Source organism: Leguminivora glycinivorella, chromosome 9 (assembly GCF_023078275.1).
Source record: "Leguminivora glycinivorella isolate SPB_JAAS2020 chromosome 9, LegGlyc_1.1, whole genome shotgun sequence".
Lineage (NCBI taxonomy): Eukaryota > Metazoa > Arthropoda > Insecta > Lepidoptera > Tortricidae > Leguminivora > Leguminivora glycinivorella.
The window spans coordinates 19,482,384-19,496,542 of record NC_062979.1 but is presented as its reverse complement, the minus strand read 5'-3'; positions in this window follow the sequence as shown (position 1 = coordinate 19,496,542).

Sequence of the window (14,159 nt, the reverse complement as noted above, 5' to 3'; positions counted from 1 at the left end):
ATTATTATAAATGGGCTTACTCTTGGCCACAGACTATCCAAAGGCAAAGACGTGGCCTACGATGGAGTGAGCTCGCCCAGAAGATGCCTGTTCACTCTTGATTTGAAGGTTGCCGGGTTATATGAGCTCGGAAATATAGCCGCTGTTAACATTTTAAATTATGGAGTTGGTTGTACTATTATTGGGAATACAGTTGAAACAATAACCTATAACCACAAAATTAAAATTTTGAAAAAACCCCGACAAAGTGGACCGATTTTCATGAAACATGGCTAAGAACACTCCCGACTAACTAAGCTTTCAAACAACAAAAAATTAAATCTAAATCGGTTCATCCATTCGGGAGCTACGGTGCCACAGACAGACAGACAGACAGACAGACACTTCAAACTTATAACACCCCGTTAAAAAGTGATAATACTGATAAACGCTCTTGGTGAGCAATATATTTTCTTATACCTATATTGGCAGATAACTTTTTAATTCCAGTATTTTATTGTTCTCATACAGCACACGACTGAAACTGTCCAATAATTATATTATTACAATTTAAATTAGTTTGACCAAATCAAACAATGTGACCCGAAATTAGAGAAACCATTAAAATATTCATAAAATCAATCATTAATTAATAATTAGTGATCATTGAATTCATTACTAAATAACCGCAAAGTTTCAGTGGTTGAATAGGCACAAATAAAATAATTGTTGCCAGGATTAAATTTAATATTGGTGAAACCAATAATTTATCACTGACATGAAATAAAATGGATATTAATTATTGGATATCTTTTTTTTTTTCACTACAAAATGGCACTGATGGTAGTCCTGTAGCTATTAACTAGTATTCTTCGATACGCTTCCAAAATTTTAAAATACGAATTGACACTCAAAAGGAACAATGGATATTATTAAAAAAAGTAATTTGAAAAAGTTCAGCATACTTGAGCATACCTAGTTTTATTATTTTAATCCACCGCCGTCATATTAAAGTTTCAGATACGGCCGATTAAAATAATTTTATCCAAGTTTAGTGCTATGACTCAATTTTATACCAAATGTCTCATAAGTAGATATAATTTATACAGCATACCCAAAGCAATGACTTTTAAATTAATACGTAAGAACGTGGTATACGGCCACGAAAAATGGTGCCAGTACTAAGCAGGGTACGCGTAATGCGAACTCATCCTTGTAGCGTTCCACCAAAGGCGCATCAAACGAGGATGTTCATTTAAAATTAAGCCTCCTAAAGCATTAAAATGCCAAAATTTGTTACTTATTAAGTTATTAGAATTAGAATTTAGGAATAGAGTTAATTTTTTTTTGTTTGACTAGTAACAGAACTAAAACAAAAATGCAATTATGTCCCAATTCAATATGATTTTGAATTTCATCAATATCATAAGTACCAACTTTATTGTTACGACTATAACCTTGCCTGGTTGTTATTGCTGCGATTATTGTAGCCTTAGGTAGAACCAGGCTGCCGTGTCATACCTATGTCATGTAACTTGAGTTACATGATATACGCGTAACAAGTTTAATTCGTGTTTTTATGAAAGTCTTTACCTACCAAGTGAAAAAAAAATCATAAATCTCTTACCAATTCCTCATACGAGCTTGTCACTAAACTCGTGTAACTCCGTTTTTGCCCTAGTGAGCTGTGGCTATCTCCCGTAACTAACAGTTACAGTAGATAGCCACGACACGCCTTTTACGCATCGAGCAATTTGGAACTCAGTTACAGTACTTAGGCACGACAGACTTAGTCTTATATTATAGGCAGTCATAGAAGACTTTGCCTTATATTATAGGCAGACATAGAAGTTTTTGTGGCAAAATAAAGTGATTGAAAAAATTAAATATTGACAAATATATTATCGATATGATAAGAAGCTTAGCTACCGTAAACGGCACGCGATTTTAGTCTCAGTGTAGTTAATAACCTAACCACAAAATTAAAATTTTGAAAAAACCCCCGACCGCGACCTAGTGGACCGATTTTCATGAAACATGGCTAAGAACACTCCCGACTGACTCAGCTTTCAGACAAAAAAAAACTAAATCAAAATCGGTTCATCCGTTCGAGCGCTACGATGCCACAGACAGACACACACACAGACAAACAGACAGACAGACAGACATACATACATTCGTTTTGCGTCGGGGGTTAAAAAGCAACTATCATGATAGTAATGAGGTTCAAATCCATAAAAAGTCATTTCGGAGATAACACGTTTTGTCATCATCTTCGAAAAAAGTTACCTGCATACTGTGAACTGTTCCATAAATTTGAACCTTATTGCTATACGGTAGTTGTTTTTTAACTACACTGAGACTTTAGCGCGTGCCGTTTAAAAGGGACTTAGCCACGTGAATAATAGAAACAAAGGCTTTTGTTTAACAGATAACGCAACAGCTTACGAGTCATTGCTCCTTTCTTTATTATCTATCCATCTCATTGTATTGTTGAATGTGGGTTACTAGGCCAGTAGTAATAAGGAGGTCACTGACCCATATTTCGCTAAACAATAGTACGGATAGATAACAAAAGATTTGGGTCAACCTGCTAACAAAAAAGGTGCATTGTTTATCTACAATTTAGGTCAGTAGTAAAATCCTTTGTTAAGTTTATGCCGTAATTTATAAGAACGTAATATCGTAGATGTGATCTAGATTACATACCTATATAGTTATCTGATCAAACATTCAAATACTATATACAACGTGCTTTTATTGAATTCCGACAACTTTAAGGGAAGGTTTGTTTATTAGGTCAAATACATTTTTTAAAGAAACTGCTGTGTTAACTCTTATTCACAAAAAATAATTAACACGTTCCCTGTGTAACCGACAACCAGAAATTGACTCCTCACGTGCATTTTTATTTTTTTGTAAATTAACTCGGAACTGTATTATATTGTTATATTTATATACAAATACATCTTTTATGACGACCATTTTCCCTATTTTCCCATTTTTCCGAGTGACCCACATGTGATGCACACACGTATAGGCTTCTAAACTAGTGCCCACAATGTGATGCATGCACGTATTATCTCATTGCTGAGTGCATCACTCCTATATTTATATACATATTTTTAAGTAATTTGACGTTCTTTTTGTATTTATATATGTGGCCTACGTTTGTTTATGCCATTTTTTTGAAAGAAGAAAGTTTCACAAAAGTTTGATTGGTATATGAATATGCCTAGTCAATTGTCAGAAGTGTTTGGTAAGATGGATGTTAATCATGAAAATACTCTTCAAAACTAAATGTGATTAGTTAATTTTTGCCATATATATACTTATGAATAAATATAGATAATTTTAGAGGGAGTGATAGAAAAGATCATGGACGAATTGGAGCAAATTGATGGTCCTAACATTTCTGCTGATAGGGCCTGTATCGTCCTTGGACTATTGATGACATAAAATACTTTATCAATTTACTTTATCTTGAAGATTCCAAAATCAAACAATTGGAGATTACGTGGCTTTGCAAAAACTTACTAAGCCATAGCCTGAACCAGGTTTGCCGCCTCTAGTTCAAAATGCAGAATGTGTACTGCCAGTACCAAATTTGACGTCTGACAACCGGCAACATGGAGCTTTATCTAGTTGAATCCTTGCATCACAGTTTACAAATTTATTCAATTAGTCTTTTGTTTCAATATAACGTGAAATTAATGCAAATAATTAATATTGTTTAGTTATTTAAAATAAAGAAAACATTTTTTTTAAACAGCCGTCACCTGGCAACATTATGAAAATGTCCTCCGGACGCACGTGTTTTCTGTCAAACTTTTCGTACCCAATATGTGCACGCAAATAAAAAACATCTAGCTCACACGTGCAAGTTTTGGCGATGCCTTAAGTTCACGAGGGGTCGTGCATCACCCATGATGCATACACGTATCATGTATACCCTAAAATGCTACACATATGATACATGCACAGGGAACGTGTTAAATTACTGAACACGGGTGGTTCAACATTTACCACTTTCTAATGTTATTTGTTTTGACATGTGCCGTCAGACAATTAACACGAATTAATTAATTTATTATGTATGAAAACGAAAAAGAATTTATTTTTTATATACTGCGTGTTTTCTGTTAATGGGCCTAACTATGTGTTGAATTTAACGGGAAACGAAAAAAACACGATGTATAATTATTAATTGATTGAATTACAACATTACTACAACAATAAACTTGTATCTAAGCCAACTGAGAAAAATATTTTAGTTAACGTGTCGTGCCCAACTACTGTAACTTGAGTTACAAGACGTCGCAAAACAGACTTTGTATGGGGAGCCTGTCGTGCCTAACTACTATATAGCCTATAATCTTAAATATATCCAAAAAATATGTTTTTTTTGTGCATCTACATCAGCATTACACTTACTACAATGTAACTGTGTAGTTATTTCTTTATATTTCCACACCAGTATTGAATGCAGATCGAATTACCAAAAAAAACTTTAAACTGATTTTACTCAAAACTATGTTTTTCGAGTTACATGAGATAGGCGTGACACGGCAGCAGGACTGTAGGAGGTTTGAATGGTCATATCCTTACTTTATAAATCTTGAACCCAAAGCCGATAAGCTGAGCCGCCAGTCATTCCCACACCTTCACTGACATGTGTCATTCTAATAGGATTAATTTGACAACAACTCGGAGAATTCGAATTTTAAATTTGATTCACATTTCACAGTTTTTATGGTGACGGGGGTTTTAAGTCAAAAAGGTCAGTTAATATTTGTCGGGCATGCTTGCTTGTGATTGTTTTTTTTGTTAAATTTCAAGTGAGAGTTTTTAAATTTTGGAATTGTAATTAATGAGGAGGCACACTGACATTTTATCCTGCCAGGCGGTGCCTGTGCAAGTGTCTAGGAACGTCACTGTCATTCATATGTGTGAGAGAGAAAAACATATCATCTTCTCGCTCTCACGTATGGACTAATAGGGTGGCGCCATCTGTCATAACCTTTGAGTGTGCCTCCTCATTGATGGACTATATTGAAATAAATAAGTATCATATATCTATATACTTAGTTGTAAATTAATATCCACGAGCATTAGACAAGTTATTTTTCTTTCAGGCGGTACCTGTAAAATTTTGAAATTAGATGAAAAACATTTAAAAATTTATACTCAATTATAAAATTTAATTTAATTTCTAAATGTGATAAAATTTGAATACTCTAGCGAAAATTAGTTTTAATATTATGAAAATAATTAAAAGTAGGTAAATTCCTTTACTACTGCAAAATATAAAATGCTCGCATCATTTTATTATTTAATATGTATTAAAAGTTCGAGTTTCTGCTCGCTTATTCAATTGCAGGCAAACTTTGACGTCTCCCCTGATCGATGGTGTGTAGACATGAACGAACTTAACTGCACCCCGACGGACTTTAGAACAAAAATAAAATAACGGACATAATAATATGAAACCTGTCATAGAGTTTGCGAGGATGGAAAGTTTCGTAAAAAAACTATTGGAATAAAACGTCTTTGATCGACAACCTGTAGGTATTCATATAATCCTTATTTACATAATTATATAAGAAACTAAGACTAAACTTAAAAGCTAGCTGTCTAAAGTAGGCCTAGGATACTGGCGACATTTCCTCGCTGTATCGCAATGCTGATACGTTATGCGAGGAAGTCGCCAGCTCTTCGGTCACCAGCTACCTCAACCAGACGCTTCGCGATTTCTGTGAACGGTTTATTCGCACTGGGACCCCATGGACCTAGAGCTTCTACGCCAAAAGGTAAAAAGATGTATTTTTTGCCAAGACTTTTGTATTTATTACGTTTCAAAATTTCGGCAGCGGTCTCTTTTATCTTGGTGTAGGTATTAGTTATTTTTTGTGTCTACATTTTGCTTCAAAATTAGCCTTAAAAAGTAAATACCGTGTATTGTTTTTTTTTTCACAAAAGGATGAAGTCAAACTAATATTGGAAATTAAGATTTTTCTTCATTGATTACATTGTTGACAAACAGTTCTTCAGATGTCCTAATGATATCAGTGTAAGGAGAAGGGCCCTGAATAAATAGAAGTGTCATTGATTTGTTGTTAAGCTGTTTTTTTTATGAAATAGGCAGCAAACGAGCAGACGAGCCAACTGATGGGAAGCAGTCATCGCCGCCTATGGATAAGCAACATCAGGGAAGTCACTTATGCGTTCTTGAAGAATCCCATGTCATAGCGCAATGGGAATAACATCTCAAAAGGTGGCTCATTCCATAACTTGCATGTTCTGGGCAAAAACGAGCGAGAGGCCCGTTTGTTTCACAAATATTTGAAAACAAAAAGTCTTCATGTCCAACAACTAATGAGTGCAGTGTAGAAGGCTACACGTACGCGTTGAAATGATCATTATCTTATTAATTCGCTTATCTCTTCGAAAGTGCTCTCAAAATTATTCTATTTACATTTGAATTCACTCGATATACAAGGCAAGGTCAAATGAATATTTCACGTTTCCACTTTTAGAAACCGCTTCCAGTAAATTCCTTCCACGTGCCCTAAGGGCCCACCGCGAACCACTGTTACACTTACGTACGAATTTGCACGTAGGACGTTGTCCGCGGTAAGCCCCCTGGGTACGTCGCCAAATGCACAAAAACTCACGATAATATCGATGTCATAGCTATCTCTATCGCTCTTCCATAATGGAGCGACAGAGCCAGACTGCGTTTCGACCGGTGTCTAGCGTCAACAATTTCTATTTCGGCTAGGCCGCCTGAACAGAATTTACCGACGCAATACGACGGCGGGTGAGTGCTTGTGATTAAACAATAAATCGTCGTGAACCGCCTTAAGAGGATACGGTAGCGAAAATGCTAAAATGGAAAGGAGCCCCCCTTTCGACTTGGGAATTTTAGTTAAATATACAAGTGTTATTAACTAGATTTATCGAAAAAAAATTGTCTATTAAGAACAACTCAGTCAAAAGATATTTCAAAAAAATCTTTAAAATCGAGGTTCCGCTCTCGACCCTTTCCTCCTTCAAAATTTAATCAATCGGAGCGAAATTTGAGAATCTGAATAACAATGAAATAGTCTATGTCGGACCGTTTAGCTTTTTTGGTTAATTGTTACCAATCTTGAGTATCACACGTTTTTGCGCCACAATGAAAAAGGCCGTTTTTGGAAATTTTTGATTGGCTCTAGAGTCTTTAAAAAGCAGAATATCAAAAAAATCAAAACGGTCCGATTTTTTAAAATAATAGCAATCGGCGTGAAAAAACCATTGCTCTATCTTCAAAAACCAGGGAGGAAATAGTCGAGAGCGTTTGTATGGAGAATTGACCCCTACCGTATCGTCTTAAGAAAGCGCGGCTGGTTCATTCACTAAGAATTGCTCTTAAGGAATAAAAACTCGTTAGGGGTTATTGCAAGGTTGTACAGATTTTGTTTTGTATCTTTATCTTAATTAAACATAATGAGACTGCCAGAAGTCATTATAGTAGTTATAAATAGTGGTGCAATATCACAATTACGTTCTCTTTTGACGACCGGTCTGGCTCAGTCGGTGACCCTGCCTGCTAAGCCGCAGTCCTGGGTTCGAATCCCGGTAAGGGCATTTATTGTGTGATGAGCACAGATATTTGTTCCTGAGTCATGGATGTTTTCTATGTATATAAGTATGGATTTATCTATTTAAGTATGTATATCATCGCCTAGCACCCATAGTACAAGCTTTGCTTAGTTTGGGGCTAAGTTGATCTGTGTAAGGTGTCCCCAATATATTATTATTATTATATTTTTAATCCTTTAATTGCTTAGTGGCACTGAAGCTTGACTAATAGTTTCATAATGTTCTGCCTGATCCTATTCGGAACACAGGTGCGAGTTTATGTATGGATACTATTGAATACCTGACTGATGGGCGGTTCATCCATACTTAATATTATAAATGGGAAAGGGTGTGTGTCTGTTTGTTTGTCGTTTCACGGCAAAACGGAGCGACGAATTGACGTGATTTTTTAAGTGGGGATAGTTGAAGGAATGGAGAGACAGATGACATAGGCTACTTTTTGCCTCTTTCTAATCCCCACTTCTGGGGGGGGAGTGGGGAGTGGAAGTTTGTATGGACATTCCGAAAATTTTGGAATTAAACGCGAGCGAAGCCGAGGGCAAAAGCTAGTACCTAAAATATAACGCCTCAATTCGTGCTGTGCCTGTTGTTACAGGTAGGTACTAGGTAGGCACTCAGTTGATTTTGATAATGTATTGACTGAGAACCGAGCGTCCAGTCAGACCTGACACTAACTTTTACATTATAAGCTTTCATCATCAACATTTGAGCCATTAATCGTCTACTGCTGAGCATAGGCCTCCCTTCATGTAGGCCACTTATCCCGGTCCTGGGCTAATCTCATCCAGAAGTGCCCCGCAGTTTTTCGAATGTCTTCCACCCAACGAGCCAACGGATGCCAGGCGCTTCTTATTATAAGCTTCATCAATTCTGATCTCTATTTTATAAAAAATAGGTACTTCAATACACAAAGCGATTTGTCACTGAAATTAACAACAATTAAAACAATGTACAAGTCCTCAATCGCATGTAATCTAACATAAAAGTGCATGCTGAGTGACAATGCTACAAAAGATCTAAAGGGCATGTTAATTCATTTCTCGCTTGAACATGTCTCTATTGAAACAATGACACCTATTGCTTTGTAGCAACACAATGGGTACAAAACAGGGTTAGCGGGAAGATGCCCCCTGCTGGACTAATTTCCTCTTTAAACCACCCTGGAGTGCGGATTTTAGGGTACCTTTTTACCTTTTTACACTTCCTTTTGTTTTTTTGCTGTTTTGATACAATATCACTTATTTATTTGTTACTTACATGTTTCAATCTGAGGTAGGTATCATTATTTCCGTGAAGAAAAAAAATGCAGTTTAGGTATATTATAGAAACGTTACATGTAATTGTTTCAAATACAAAAACAATTGTAGTTTGATTAAACCGAAACTGGCCTTAATTGCATAAAACTTACGTATCTATCCATCCGTTAAATTTATAAATATTATATAATATTAACGTACCTATTACTCGTATATCTGTTTCAGTTTAAAACTATGAGTGATAAGTATATAATTTTAATAAAGAAACAAAAAAAAATGTGTTTAAGACAGAGGAGAGTGGCAGAGCGGAGTCCGTTTGTTAATGTAGGTAAGAATTTAGAATGGCGGCATTTTGTGAGTTGAACAACAAAGGAGTGAGCGTTCTGTACTTATACTATTACTAAGTTTTGCCCGCGGCTTTACTCGCGTTAGAAAGAAACAAAAAGTAGCCTATGTCACTCTCCATCCCTTCAATTATCTCCACTTAAAAAATCACGTCAATACGTCGCTCCGTTTTGCCGTGAAGGACGGACAAACAAACACACACACACTTTCCCATTTATAATATTAGTATGGATACATATTCTATGGTAGTGGTTCTTATAGATACATAAGGATTATGTAGGTAGCTAATTTATCTAATTATTTGAACGTTTATATACCTATTTTATAATTAGTAGGTATGTAATATTATATGATAATGTATCACAATAAACACAGAAACTGTAATACACTTAAGCGTAGTCTCTTTTATTATCCAGCATTGTTTTATGACTCACTTCATGGGTGGTCTGATATAAGTACCTACCTATAGCATTTACAATATGACAGCGTCGATTCTCAGTTTAGTGTTTTACGATAATGAATATGCTAGTTCGGTTCGACTGTCTCATTTGAAGCGCAGACAATGAGAATAATACTGTGTTTGTATGTATATTATAATAATAGTTGTATGACCGACTATCGCGAATAGGTAAATTTTGTTCCCTTTGTTTCTTAAAAAACTACTTACCTACTATTTTTTTCTTTTGCTCTGGTTTTTGCTATTAATAAATAAATATTATAGGACATTCTTACACAGATTGACTGAGTCCCACGGTAAGCTCAAAAAGGCTTGTGTTGCAGGTACTCCGACAACGATATAATATATAAATACTTATATAGCACGGTAGCACCCAAAAGCAAGAGATGATAATTTTACAGTAGGTACATTTCGCATTATTTTTTAACACTAATGCTCAAAATACTTCATTACTTACTTAATTATGTCAAATCTCTAAAGTCACTTATGTTCTGTAAAACGATACACGTGTTGACTTAAAATACCTACACCTAATTGGTCGTCTTTCAATTGATTGCCACAACATTACTAATTTCCTATTTTCGGACTCGTACATAAATATTAATGGTTCTTATTGAGTAATATAATTATATTTAGGTCTTGTTAAGTTTACCAATTGATCATATTTTTTTAATTGATTGCCACTGGTTACGAATTTCCTACCTTCGCACTTTTATTTAAACTATTCATGGTTATTATTGAGTAGTTTATTAAATTTCCGACTTGTTAAGTTAGTCATACTAGTTATGAAAAAAAAGCTGCACTTTTAGATGGAAGCAAGCTGCTTTGCATGGTGATAGTAGTCGTCTTAGTAAACGATTTTTTCCGAGGATATCGAAAGTTCATCCCTTAGGAAGCCGAGCGTAGCGAGGTGTTTTATGAAAATGAAAAAAATTCTATCTTTTTATTGTATCGTCCGATTTTGACAAAACGTATCTCAAATGAAAGGTATTTATGTATTTCAAAAAAAAATATTATAAAAAAAGTAAGAAAAAAATAAAAAAAGTAAATTTACGTCTCGCACTGAATAACTTCAAAGAATGACAGACGAAATGTACAATGTCAATATATGAGTTTTTTAAATCAAAGACAGATAAATTCATAGTTGAAAACTAAAGACCGCATCGAAATCGGATTAGCATTTATTAAGATACAAGTTGCCAAAGTTGGGAAAATTTGCTTTATATGGCCGCTTTGAAATTCCTTTGCCAGAAAGTCAGAAATAATATATTTTTCTTACACAGAAAAGTACATAGTGACAGTACAACTCAAAATAAAACAAAAAATTCCGAGGATGTCATAATTTCATCCCTTAAGACGACGAGCGTAGCGAGGTCTGTTACGAAAAACAAAAAAAAAAACAGTTTTTTTATTGGATCGTCTTTCTAAGGGTTTCTAAGGGATGAAATTTCGATATCCTCGGAAAAAATCGTTTACTATGATGTCTACTATCACCATGCAAAGCGGCTTGCTTCCATCCAAAAGTGCAGCTTTTGGCCAAAAATTCTCCATAACAAGTATGACTAAGTTGTTTATTTCAGACATTTTCACTGATATGATTTCTGAATTCTACTGAACCATGAACATCTCTCCACACTCCCGCTTGCCAGTCACCTCATATTTTTTAAAGTCAAAAAGCATTTATAATTAATAACCAGCCGCTGAGCGTATCGGACACGCGGGGGCAAATGGGACGGATGGCCACATTCCATTGTCGTGTAACTTACGCACATCGTTCATCAAGTTGACAAGCGTTAATCCAGTTTCCGGGAGTCCTACTATGGGTTTGATGCGAGTTTTAATAGCAAATCGAAAATATAAGAACGATATCCGAAGTTAGATCTAGTTATTTCTATTTAATTTGCACTTATACAGCTACGGGCTCGAGATAAAGGCACGTCCGAATGTAGTCCTTCAGATGTCCTAATGATATAAGTGTAAGATAAAATTGGCCTGTTAGTCCGATGGCGAAACTGCTGATCTGATGACGCTTCCGGACAATTTCAAAAACTTTACCTTAATAGGGGATTTTACGCAAACCTTATCATCGCCCATTATTGAAAACTAACCGCATGTTTGCCATGAAGCACAGAAGCTGAAATTTCGTTACCTGATTCTTTATTCCTCATGGTAGATGGAGCAATAAATATTAATAGGCAAATAACGAACTATAGATTTTTTTTGTAAATTCTCTTGAATCTCTTGATGTTAGAGTGCAAGAAGTGAAAATTTGTCGAAACCGATTTAAAACATAGTGTGTAAAAGTGTGTGTTAGTGTGTGTTAAAGTTAGTGACTCTGCCTACTAAGCAGAGCTGCGGTCCCCAGTTCGAATCCCGGACATTTATTTGTATGATGAGCACATATACTTGTTCCTGAGTCATGGATGTTTTTCTATGTATGTATGTATTTGCATTATATTATCGTTGTTTGAGTACCTACAATACAAGCCTTCTTGAGCTTACCGTGGGGCTCAGTCAATCTGTGTAATAAATGTATAATAAAGTCATTTTAACATCACCTTAGAACTAATAAATTAACTTTTCGTTTTAGCCGATATCTATTATCATAATAAACAATAATTATCTCTACGAGTATCGTCTACGAGTGTCGTCTACTAGTATTTTCCTTGCTGTATTAATCGACAAGGATTGTCACACCGTCTGCATTGCCAATTAACCAATCAGTTTGATTCGGCGCCAATTAGAGGTATTGAGAGCCTGCGCTTTGTATCTGAAAACAATGTATTTAAAGTTGTATCGGACTAAGTAACTTAAATGCCAATCATGATAATCATTATCATGATGACGGTGAGCATATTATACTCATAATAAAGAGAACGTGACATTTTGGTACTTAATATGTTTGAAACTCAATACTTAAGTCTTAGCAACCTCTTAAAATATTGATTCCTCCTAATATACAAAACGATTATTAACACTGCTTTGAAAAACTTTACACAAAACAATAACATAGATGGTGTACTCGTAAGGTCTCGCACGCAAGTTTCAGTAGGATGCGAAATTTGACTAGCAGCTGAATCCCTAATAGCCCGCAATGTATCTAAAATCGCACACGAGTGCACGAGCCATCTAAAAGTTATATTTAAATCTGACAAGTGCAGTGTCCACTTCACTGATTTTTTCTAAAACTAACATCCGATTCCACTAAATTGAATTCCTTCCGCTCCTTAGAAACTGTCCACTTAAACCTCCAAAGAATCCAATTTGCCAATTTTTTGCCGCTTTAAAGGCGGACCGGTAGTAGCAACGTCCAAAACGCCCCCCGCCAAATCTCGATGACAAATCGTCGCATAAATGATAGTGTGCGCTCACTCGTACACGCTCGAGCGCTGTTTTTGTTGTTTGACGTATGTCTGCGCTTTTGTGCAACGCTTTGTTTGGTGGGCAGGGATTGCACGGTTCTCGCTCCATTGGGTCAAGCTGCGGGGAATATTTGGGCTTTTTGCGTAGAAATGCGCACCTGTGTTGGCTAAAGTAACACTATAAACGTGATCAAATGCGTTTGTTGCTCGTATTTTTATTCCATAAGCGATATTTTCGAATGTGGTGACAAAAGAGAAGTTTAGTTTCCAATAAAAACAAGTTTAATCCTCACAATAGGGATGTCTGTTTCACTAAATAATTTAATCTGAATATATTGTCACCAGAATTATGTTCCTGATGGTCGGTAGAGTACCTATTTAATTGAGTATTACGTCAAATAGTTATACCCACAGGTTTTTGAGTTACGAAGTATTTTTTCAAGAGAGGAAGATAAAATCTAGTCAATAATTCACTTGACTGATTTTAAAATACCCTATTCTACAGCCTATTTAAATAGCATTATTTTAAATGAGACATCTGCTAGTAAAAGTGTGACATTCTGTACGTTTTATTGGAGTCCGTTTTTCATAATCAAAACGGTTTCCGAGAACAAATTTCAAAATGGCGTTATCGTGATGTCCATTTAAACCCTTTTACGCTCCCCGATCAGATAAGAGGCACCTGGAGTGTGATTTCAATCGCACTTATTATACACCTACGACATTTAATCCATCCTTTCCTCCGATGTAGTTGCTAGGGACCTCGAGTTCAAAACTATCACTGGCACGTTGCGAGCGCTCGACTCGCGTGAGCTTAGGGAGCGTTCACAATATACGGACTGTAGAAACTATCGGGAGGCCCACCATGTGGAAGCCGATGACAAGGACTAAAGTGTATAATTAATCATTATTCCGTACAACCCCGAATGTGAGGAACAACACGTAATGACGACCGCGGGCGGTTTTTTGTTTAAGCATACGTTTCCTGTTGGAACTATGAACTAGGTATCTATTAGTTTATGCTGGAGACAGACAAGTGTTGCGTTAAAATAAATTTAAAATTGGAACTGTACCTTTTAATTATAACCGTTGCTCGTGAAACTTTTAAATTTCAAA